This window comes from Molossus molossus, unplaced genomic scaffold, assembly GCF_014108415.1.
Source record: "Molossus molossus isolate mMolMol1 unplaced genomic scaffold, mMolMol1.p scaffold_m16_p_2, whole genome shotgun sequence".
NCBI lineage: Eukaryota > Metazoa > Chordata > Mammalia > Chiroptera > Molossidae > Molossus > Molossus molossus.
The window spans coordinates 64,005,279-64,016,486 of record NW_023425355.1 but is presented as its reverse complement, the minus strand read 5'-3'; the positions used below and the strand labels follow the sequence as shown (position 1 = coordinate 64,016,486).

The following is an 11,208-nucleotide window of genomic DNA, read 5'->3' as shown; positions in this document are numbered from 1 at the left end:
ATGTAGCTGTCCAATTTTCTCAACACCATTTATTAAAGAGGCTGTCTTTACTCCACTGTGTGCTCTTGCCACCGTTGTCAAATATTAATTGAGCATATTGTTTTGGGTCCATTTCCGGGTTTTCTATTCTGTTCCATTGATCTATCTCCCTGTTCTTGTGTTAGTACCAGGCTGTTTTCATTACAGTGGCTTTGTAGTATAACCTGAAATTTGGTCAGGTGATCCCTCCAACGTTGTTCTTCTTTTTCAAGATTGCTGTGGCTATTTGGGGTCATTTTTGGTTTCATATGAACTTTTGAAGTATTTGTTCTAGTTCTGTAAAGTATGCCATTGGTATTTAATGGGGATTGCATTGAATCTATAGATTGTTTTGGGTAGTAGGGACATTTTAATGATGTTAATTGTTCCAATCCATGAACAGGGTATGTGCTTCCACTTTTTTTATATCTTCCTCTATTTCTTTTTTCAATGACCTATAGTTTTCTTCAAATAGGTCATTTATTTCTCTGGTTAAGCTTATTCCTAAGTATCTCAAATTTTTTGCCGTGATGGTAAATGGGATTGTTTGTTAAGTTTCCCTTTCTGTGAGTTCATCATCGGTGTATAAGAATGCCATCGATTTCTTGACATTAATTTTGTATCCTGCTACTTTGCCAAATTGATTTATTAAGTCTTGTAATTTTCGATGGAGTCTTTGGGGTTTTCTACATATAGTATCATGTCATCTGTGAATAATGACAGTTTTACCTCCTCCTTTCCAATTTGGATCTCTTTTATTTTTTTCTACCTGTCTGATTGCTGGGGCTAAGACTTCCAGTACTATGTTAAATAATAGTGGTGAAAAAGGGGATCCCTGTCTTGTTCTTGTTCTTAAGGGAAATGCTTTTATTTTTGCCCATTATGATATTGGCTATAGGGCTTTCTTATATGGCCTTTATTCTGTCCTGATATGATCTCTCTATTCCCAGATTGCAGAGCATTTTTATCAGAAATGGGTGCTTGATTTTGTCCAATGCCTTTTCAGCATCTATTGATATGATCATATATTTTTTATCTTTCATTTTGTTTATGTGGTGTATCACATTTATTGATCTGCAAATATTGTACTAGCCTTGCATCCCTGGGATGAATCCCACTTGGTCATGGTGGATAATTTTTTTGATGTATTGCTGGATTCTGTTTGCCAGTATTTTGTTCAGCATGTTGGCATCTATGTTCATCAGGGATATTGGTCTGTAGTTTTCTTTCTGTGTAGTGTTTTTTTCTGGTTTTGGAATTAGAATTATGCTGGCCTCATAAAACAAGTTTGAAAGTCTTCCTTCTTGAAATTTTTTAAATGGTTTGAGGAGAATGGGTATTAGTTCTTCTTTAAATGTTCGGTAAAATTCCCTCGTGAAGCCGTCCAGGCCTGGGCTTTTGTTTGCTGGGAGAGTCTTGATTACATCTTCAATTTCTTTTGTTGTTATTGATCTGTTCAAGTTTTCTATCCCTTCCTGGTTCAGTTTTCGAAGACTCTGTGTCTAGAAATTTGTCCATTTTGCTTAGATTGTTGAATATATTGTCGTATAATTGTTTATAATATTTGATAACAATCCTTTGTATTTCTGTGGTGTCAGTTGTTATTTCTCCTCTTTCATTTCTGATTTTGTGTATTTGGGTTCTCTCTCTCTGTTTCTTGGTGAATCTAGCTAAGGGTCCATCAATCTTGTTTATCTTTTCAAAGAACCAGCTTTTTGTTTCATTGATCCTTTGATTTGTTTTTTTGGTCTCCATGTCATTTATTTCTGCTTTGATCTTTAGTATTTCCTTCCTTCTACTTGCTCTGGGGTTTTCTTTTTGTTTCCTTTCTAGTTCTTTAAGTTGTGAGGTTAGGTAGTCTATTCAAAATTTTTCTTCCTTCTTGAGGTAGACCTGTAGTGCTATGAACTTCTCTCTCAGAACTGCTTTCGTTGCATCCCATAGATTTCGTGTTGTTGTGTGTTCATTTTTATTGGCTTCCAGGAAGTTTTTAATTTCTTCCTTGATCACCATGGTAACACATTCATTGTTCATAACATACTGTTTAGCCTCCATGTTTTCAAATGTCTTTGCACGTTCTTGTTGCAATTGATTTGTAGTTTCATGCCATTGTGATCTGAGAAGATGCTTGATATGGTTTCAATCTTTTTGAACTTGTAGAAACTTAGTTTGTGCCCTAACATGTGGTCTGTCTTTCAGAATGTCCCATGTGCTCTTCAGATGAATGTGAATTCTGCAGTTTTGGGGTGTAATTCTCTGTAGATATGTATTAAATCTATTTGGTCTAGCACTTCATTTAGTGTCTCTGTTTCTTTGTTAATTTTTTGTCTAGATAATATATCCAGCGATGTGTGTGGGCTGCTGAAGCCCCCTGCTATGATTGTATTGCTGTTGCTTTCTCCTTTGAAGTGTTCCAGATAATTTGTAATATATATTGGTGCTCCTAAATTGGGAGAAATTATGTTTACCATGGTTATATTTTCGTGTTGGACAGACCCTTTCAATATTATGTAGTGGCCTTCCTTGTCTCTAGTTATGGCCTTCATTTTGAAATCTACTTTATCAGATAGGAGTATTGCTACCCCAGGTTTTCTGTCCTTTCCGTTTGCTTGAAAGATTTTTTTCTATCCCTTCACTTTCAACCTATGTAAATCTCCTTTTGGGAGGTATGTCTCTTATAAACAACATATATATGAGTCATGCCTTCATATTCAGTCAGCTACTCTCTGTCTTCTTATCAGAGCGTTGAAACCATTCACATTTAAGGTGATAATTGATATGTACTTATTTATTGCCTTTTTTTTTAGTTGGTTACATTTTTCTTCCTATGTCTTCTAATTACAGCTGTCCTTTTATCATAACTTGTAGTGCTTGTTTGGTGGTAAAATATTCCCTTAGCCTTTTTTTTTAGGGAAGTTCTTTATTTGACATTTTATTTTGAATGATAGTCTTGCTGGATAGAGTAACCTTGAATTCAGATCCTTGTTTTTCATGACCTTGATTACTTCATGCCATTCCCTTCTGGCCTGTAGTGCTTCTGTTTAGAAGTCAGCTGAGAGCCTTATGGGGTTTCCTTTGTAGGTAGCCTGTTGCTTATCACTTGCCTTTAGGATTCTCTCTTTGTCTTTAATTTTCAGCATTTTGATTACTATGTTCTTGGTGTGGGCCTGTTTGGGTCCTTCTTACTTGGGGCTCTCTGTGCTTCTTGAACTTGAGTGCCTTCTTCCTTCACCAAGTTAGGAAAGTTTTCTGTCACTATTTCTTCATATATATTCTCTAACACCTGCCTATTTTCTTCTTCTTTGGAGACACCTATGATGGGAATTTTATTATATTTCCAGTTGTCCAACAGTTCTCTTATGCTATCTTCCAGTTTTTTAAATATTTTTTTCTTTTGCATTTGTGATTGGTTGATTTTTTCTACCCTGTCTTCTAATTTACTGATTTGGTCCTCACCTTCCTCTACTCTGGTGGTTAGTCAGCCAATGTGTTCTTTATTTCTGCTATGTCATTCTTAATTTCTACTTGGTTATTTTTGAGTGTTTTTATATCTTTACTCATGGTGCTGATGTCCTTACTCATGCTGTTGAGCTTCCTCAAGATCATAGCTCTGAACTCTACCTCTGGTAATTTGCTTAACTGCATTTCTTTTATGTCATCTTCAATAGAGTTCTCTGGTTCTTTCATTTGAAATTTGTTTCTTTGTTTCACCATTTTGGCTATCTCACTGTGTTTTGGAGCCTGCCAAATTTTTCCTGTGAGTGTTGGTGTTCTGCTGTTTTTTGCTCCTTCTACTGGGTTTGGATGGGCCGGGGTGGGCCCACGTTAAACCCCACTGTGAAGTGTTACTTTCCTGGGTAGATTTTCAAGCCCAGGAAATGTTTATTTATCCTCTAGGTTTTTCCTGGTGGCTAGTAGTCTCAGTTACTCAGTGCCTTGGAATGCAGCCGTGGTGTTCTGCATAAGAGGATTTCTAGAGGGTGGGAAAGATGCTGGTTGTTAATGAGCCTCAATTTTCATTTCTTTGCCTCACCTGGGAAAGTTTGAATTTCCCAGTGTGGGGCTGCTGCTTTTCCCCACAGCTCTGGGAAGGAGCCCACTGGCCACCATCCTTTGTGGCTGCAAATCAGCAAAAACTCCGAGTGCCTTCCAAATCCCGGTTGTTCCTGCCGAGTTCCAGCCCAGTGTGCCCTCCCTCTGTCATAGCCCCCAGGTGAGTGGCTGTCGCTATTTTAGCGCTTTGTCCAGGCTCTCTGCACTGTGGAGCAGGCTTGGCTTTTATTCCCCAAGGGTGCTACTCACAGCGAAGACTGCTGCTGTCCGTGGGCTCCCTGCCCGCCATGCTCTCACACCTCCGCAGATCCTACCAGTGTCCCTGATTATATAGTCCTGTCCTGCTGCTTTTCTGTTGCTTTTTTCTGAGGATTTGTCTTTATTTTAGTTGTAATTCCCATTTGGTCCTGGGAGATCGTCTGTGTATCTTCTATTTAGTTTGCCTCCATTTTCACTTCCTCTATGCCTATTTTCTGTACAGCTGTGTCACACAGGCCTCTCTGGTGCTCCAGCACCCTGTAGGTACCCAGATAACTGGATCACACAGTCCCTTTGGGGACCCAGCTCTATTTCTATGTTATAGGCTGCTGGGATGCATAGGCCTTACTGGTGCTTCAGCACGTGCAGGTCCCGCGGGTCACTGGATGGCACAGTCCATGCTGGGTCGTGCTGGCCTCTCTGGTGTTTCAGCACCCTGCAAATTTCGCAAGTAATTGGATGGCACCATCTCTGCTGGGTTGCACAGACCTCTCTGGTGCTTCAGTACCCCGCACGTACTGCGGGTAACTGGATTGCTGTCCCTGCTGGAATGCACAGGCCTCTCTGGTGCCCCTGCACCCTGCAGGCCCCATAGGCGGGCAGCTGGATCACACCAGTTTTTCTCGGGCTCCTGCTTCCTACTACTCTTGTGATCTGGTGGAAGGTACAGGCCTCTGTGGAGCCCCCGGTCTTGCCACTGGCGGCTGGGGATTGCTGCTGCCCCGTGGTGGTCAAATCCTGCTCAGTTTTTATTTAGTCTTTGGGGATAGGTCTCAGCTGCTTGTCTGTGCTTCTGTTGCCTGGGGATGGATGTTTGCTCCCCAGCCTCTGTTGCTGGGGGTATATCTTGACTCTGATCGGGCTGCTACTATGCAGGATGGTGCTGGTCTTTCGGCTGTCCATGGCTTCCGTGACCAGCACCTTGGGGGCTCCACTACTGTGCATTGTTCTCTGTTGTCACAGAATGTCCACTGGTCTGATGGTGCCAGGTGTGCTGGTGGGCTCAGGTAGCTGGGCCCTAGCCGCTCCCACTGCCTTCTCCCAGGGAAGACCCAGGATCTTCCAAAATGGTGGGACCTCCCCGTGGTGCACGGAGTAACACCCTGAACAGCTACTTACTGTGGTAGCCAGTATCCGGCTGCTGCCATACACAGCACAGGAACCTTCTGCTTCGTATCTCTGTACTGCACGCGTTGGTCATCCACCTTCACATTCACTCACACTCTCTCACACATTAGTTCATTCTCTCACACACTCACTCTCCCTCTGTTCCTGCCTGCCATCATCTTCCGAGAGCCTGCCAAAGACACTTTTGTTAGTGAATGCTGTAGACAAAATAAACCAAGTCTGAGAACCATTATTAAAATGTTTTTCTTTTTCCTTAGCCCAATAGTATGTTATCCTGCCTCCGAGACTATTATGCTTTGTTTTTCCAGATAAAATTGTATTTTTGACAGGCTTTGTTAAGAATCCTTGGTAAACGTCAGGTATAAGCCATTTACTGGTTTTTCCTGGCTGCTATTATGTCATGGTAATAGAGATTCGAAGCAGTTTTAATTTTTTATCATTGTGTTTTGGATATGTCTCCAATGGATTTTACTTTTTCTCATACCAAAGCCCACAAACCTTGTAGGACATTCAGGACTGTGACTTTAGAATTTTAAAATGGGGTCATCCCTTTCCTTTCACCAGTCAACTTCTAGATCCAATCAGACACCAAATACAGATGATTCCACTTTATGAATATTTGTTAAATCCATTTATTTATTTCCATTCATTGCCACTGTCTCAAGTGACACTACTGCCATCTCCCAACTGTATCACTCAGGTATTTTAACTGGTCTCTCTGCCTCTGGTGCCTTGCCACCTCTAGTGCATCCTTTATTCTACCATAAGTGTGAGACTTCTAAGGCACAGATCAGATGTTAGTAACCCCCCTCCCACCCAGAACACACACAAATCCATAAACATCCTGAAGGAACACTGTGGCCTTACAATAAGTGTTCTGATAAAAAGGCTCCGTAGAGAGAGCCCTTGGGGATTAGGAAACATTGCACTGAACACATGACATTTGAGCAGGGTTTTGAAGGATGGATAAAGGTTCTCCGTGTAGGAAAAAGGAAAATTGTAGCTTAAACCGAGAGACTCGTACATATAGAAGCACAGAATAGAGAGCCCAGAAATAAATCCATGCATATACTATCAATTGATCTTCAACAATGACATCAAGAAGGTATAATGGGTTGCCTGGCCAGTGTGGCTCAGTGGTTGAACATCGACCCATGCACCAGGAGGTCGCCAGTTCAATTCCTGGTCAAGGCACATGCCCAGGTTGTGGGCCTGATCCCCAGTGGGGTGCATGCAGGAAGTGGCCAGTCATTGTTCTCTCTCCTCAATGTTTCTATCTCTCTCTCCCTCTCCCTTCCTCTCTCTCTAAAATCAATAAAGAAAAAAAATTTAAGAATGTACAATGGGGAGAAAAAAAAAAAGGGTGGCAGAGTGAATGGAAGCTATGCAGTCCATCTCCCAGGACCAAACTGGAAGTACAACTAAAATGAAGGCATATCACCTAGAAAAGTCAACTGAAGTACAACTGGAAAGAAACACTACAACCAGGGATGCCAAACTGAGCCTGGTAGGAATTGCGAAGGCGCATGGGTGCGGGCTGGGAGTCTGCAGAGCAGCAGAGAGCTGTATTAGCAGGGTGTACTTCCAGTTGCGGAAATGGGGTTTTTAATGCCAAATCATCTGGAAAACCCAATTGAAGAGCAGCTGGACAAAACCACTACAACCAGGGACACCAAATCAAGCCTGGTAGGAGTTGCAGACACACATGGTCACGGCCTATGTCCATGGGCAGCAGCGGAGAACTGTATAAGTGGTGTGTGCTTCCCACTGAGAAAGTAATGGTTTTTTAAAACAAGCACCAAACCAACTACAGCCACTCACCTTGGGTTCAGAAAGACAGAGGGTGGACTGGATTGGAACTGAGTAAAAATAGGGCTCCTGGCTCCAGAGGGGTGGAAGCAGGTGTTCGGTACTGAAACATTCCCTCACAAGACAGTAGCCATTTACTCAACTAGCCCCATCCTAGAGTCCTGGTGAGAAGCAAGGGACCTTCCAACAGCAATTCAACACCACCAAGCCAGTCCAGAGAAGTGCAAATTGAGGCGCATCAACATCTCAATTGAATAAGCTACTAAGAGCCACCAGAGGCTCATCAAGCTACTGAGACCAATAACCTACAGGCAAATAGCTAGAGGATAAGTGACCCTTTTATTGGCTTGGTGTTTAACTTGAGTTCTCCCACACTCATCAAAGCCCACTAGAGTGAGCCACAAACAGTGGAACACCAACACCCACAGGGAAAATTTGGCAGGCACCAAAACCCACTGAGAAAGCAAAAATGGTGAAAAAAGAAACAAATCCCAAATGAATGAACACAATAATTCTTCAGGAGAAGAAATAAATAACATAGAAATAGGCAACATATCAGAGGGAGAGTTCAGAGCAATAATCATGAGGAAGCTCAACAACATGAGTGAAGAGCTCAACAGCATGAGTAAAGATACAGAAACATTGAAAAGCAAACAATTAGAAATGAAGAATGACATACTAAAAATAAAGAACACATTGGAAGAAATAAAAAGCAGAGGAGATGAAGCCGAGGACAGGATGAGTGAATTAGAAGACAGGGTAGAAAAAAATCACCCAATGAGAAAACCAAAACAAAAAAACAATTGAAAAACAGGAAGACACACTAAAAGTACTGTGGGACAATATAAAGCATAACAACATACACATCATAGGTGTGTCAGAAGAAGAAAATGAGTAAGGGTTAAAGAATATATTTGAAGAAATAGTGACAGAAAACTTCCCTAGCTTGGTGAAGGAAAAAGGCACACAAGTCGAACAAGCACAAAGAGACCCAAGTAAGAAAAACAAAAAGAGGCCCACTCCAAGACACATAATAATTTAAATGCCAAAAATTAAAGGCAAAGAGACAATCATAAAGGGGACAAGAGATAAGCAACAGGTTACTTATAAAGTAACATCCATAAGGCCATCAGCTAAATTCACAACACAGACACTACAGGCCAGAAGGGAATAACATGAAGTAATCAAGGTAAGGAAAAACAAGGATCTCCCCCATGAAAATACCAATGACATAGTTCACATAATTAGAACAAATACTTCAAAAGTTCATATGAAACCACAAAAGACCTCGAATAGCCACAGCCATCTAGAAAAATACGAAAAAAGTGGAGGGATCACATTACCAGATTTCAGGTTATATTACAAAGCCACTGTAATCAAAACAGCCTGGAACTGGCACAAGAACCGGCATATAGACTAGTGGATCAGAACAGAGAACCCAGAAATGGACCCAAGGGAAAATGCTCAATTAAAATTTGACAAAGGTGGCAAGAGCATAAATTGGCGTAAAGACAGCCTCTTTAATAAATGGTGTTGGGAAAATTGGACAGCTACATGCATAAAAATAATGGAACTAGACCATCAACTTACACCGTACACAAGAATAAACTCAAAATGGATAAAAGATTTAAATGTGACTCATGACTCCATAAAAATCCTAGAAGAAAATGTAGGCAACAAAATTTCAGACATCATATGCAGCAGAATTTTCACTAATACATTTCACTGATACAACAGAAAAAAAGGAGAAAATGAACACATGGGACTACATCAACCTCAAAAGGTTCTGTGCAGCAAAAGAAACAATCATCAAAATGGAAAGGCAACCCACTGTATGGTAGAGCATAATTGTCAATGATATATCAGATAAGGGGTTAATTTCCACTGTATATAGAGTGCTCACACAATTCAACAAAAGGAAGACAAAGACCCCAATTAAAAAATGGGCAGAGGAACAAAATAGATACCTCTCCAAACAAGACATACAAATGGCTAAAAGACATATTAAGAAATGCTCAACATCACTAATCATCAGAGAGATGCAAAGTAAAACAACAATGATGTATCACCTCACACCTGTCAGAATGGCCGCCATCAACAAATCACCTCACACCTGTCAGAATGGCCGCCATCAACAAATCATCAAACAACAACTGTTGGCAAGGGTTTGGAGAAAAAGAGACTCTAATACACTGCTGGTGGGAAGTCTTGCGAACTAGGCTGAGTGCTACGCCCTGGGATGGTTCCGCAGACTGGGCCGCACTTAGCTGGGAGCAGCACCATCCCAGGTGGCTCCATGACGCAGAGTCTGGATACAGGCTAAATTGGCAGCAACCACTCACCTTGGGCTCTGGCAGAGGGAAGGCAGACTGGACTAGAACTCTATGGGGACACTCGGGATTTGGAGGGTGCTCAGAGCTTTTGCTGAGTGCAACCACCCAGGACTGTGGTCATCTTACTCCTTCCAGGGCCCTGGGGAGAGGCGGCAGCCCCTCCCTCAGAGATTCAAACCCACCTGGTGGCCATTGAAATGCTACTTGAGGCCCATTAACAACCAGCAGCTGCCCCACCCTTAGGAAATCCTCTTACACTGAGCACCTGAGGGAGTTTTTCAGGCAACTCAGATACCAAGGTTCTTCAGGTGACCTCTACTAATAGCCTCCAGGCAAAAAAAAAAGCTAGAGGAAAGGTAAGGCTTGACAGTGGTGGTTAAAGTGAGCCCTCCCTGCCTCATCCAAACCCAGGAGAGGGAGCCACAAACAGCAGAACACCAACACCCACAGGGAAAATTTGGCAGACTCCAAAGCCCACTGTGATAGCCAAAATTGTGAAAAACAGAAACAAAAGCCAAATGAAAGAACAAGAGACCTCTATGGAAGATGAGATAAATGACGTGCAGTTAAGCAAGTTAACAGAACTAGAATTCAGAGCCATGATCTTGAGGAAGCTCAACACCATGTGTAAGGACATGAGCACCATGAGTAAAGACATAGAAACGTTGAAAATCAACGAGTTGGAAATTAAAAATGACATATCAGAAATGAAAAACACATTGGAAGGTCTAAAAAGCAGAGTAGAGGAAGCTGAGGACCAGATCAGTGAATTAGAAGACAGGGTAGAAAAAATCAACCAATCGGAAAACGAAAAGGAAAAAACAATTAAAAAACAAGAAGACAGATTAAGAGAACTGTGGGACAACTGGAAACGTAATAATATTCGCATCATAGGAATCCCCGAAGAAGAAGAAAATGAGCAAGGGTTAGAGAATATATTCAAAGAAATAGTGACAGAAAACTTCCCTAATTTGGTGAAGGAAGAAGATATTCAAGTTCAAGAAGCACTGAGAGCCCCAAGTAAGAAGAACCCAAACAGGCCCACAACAAGACACATAGTAATCAAAATGCCAAAAATTAAGGACAAAGAGAGAATCCTAAAAGCAGCAAGAGATAAGCAACAGGTTACCTACAAAAGAAATTTCGTAAGGCACTCAGCTGACTTCTAACAAGAAACACTACAGGCCAGAAGGGAATGTCATGAAGTAATCAAGGTCATGAAAAACAAGGATCTGAATCCAAGATGACTCTACCCAGCAAGGCTATCATTCAAAATGGAAGGTGAAGTAAAGAGTTCCCCAGAGGAAAAAAAAAAGGCTAAGGGCATACATTAGCACCAAACCAGCACTGCAAGAAATGTTAAAAGAAATGCTGTAATTAGTAGAAGAAATAGGAAGAAAAATAGAACCACACTAAACAAAAATGGCAATAAATAAGTACATATCAATAATCACCTTAAATGTAAATGGACTGAATGCTCCCATAAAAAGACAGAGAGTAGCTGATTGGATAAGAAAGCATGACTCATCTATATGTTGTTTACAAGAGACCCACCTCACAACAAAAGACTCACATTGATTGAAGTGAAGGGATGGAAAAAAATCTTCCA

At 41.3% G+C, this 11,208-nt stretch overlaps 1 protein-coding gene across 1 annotated transcript in view; it reads left to right on the top strand.

Annotated features, from left to right (window-relative positions):
• The first annotated feature begins 4,179 nt into the window (after positions 1-4,179).
• Positions 4,180-11,208, top strand: part of ENOX2 (ecto-NOX disulfide-thiol exchanger 2) — a 271,300-nt gene continuing 264,271 nt past the window's right edge. The window contains exon 1 of the mRNA XM_036271451.1: positions 4,180-4,231. The gene's annotated coding sequence lies outside the window, so the exon portion shown is untranslated. The remainder of the gene's footprint in view (positions 4,232-11,208) is intronic.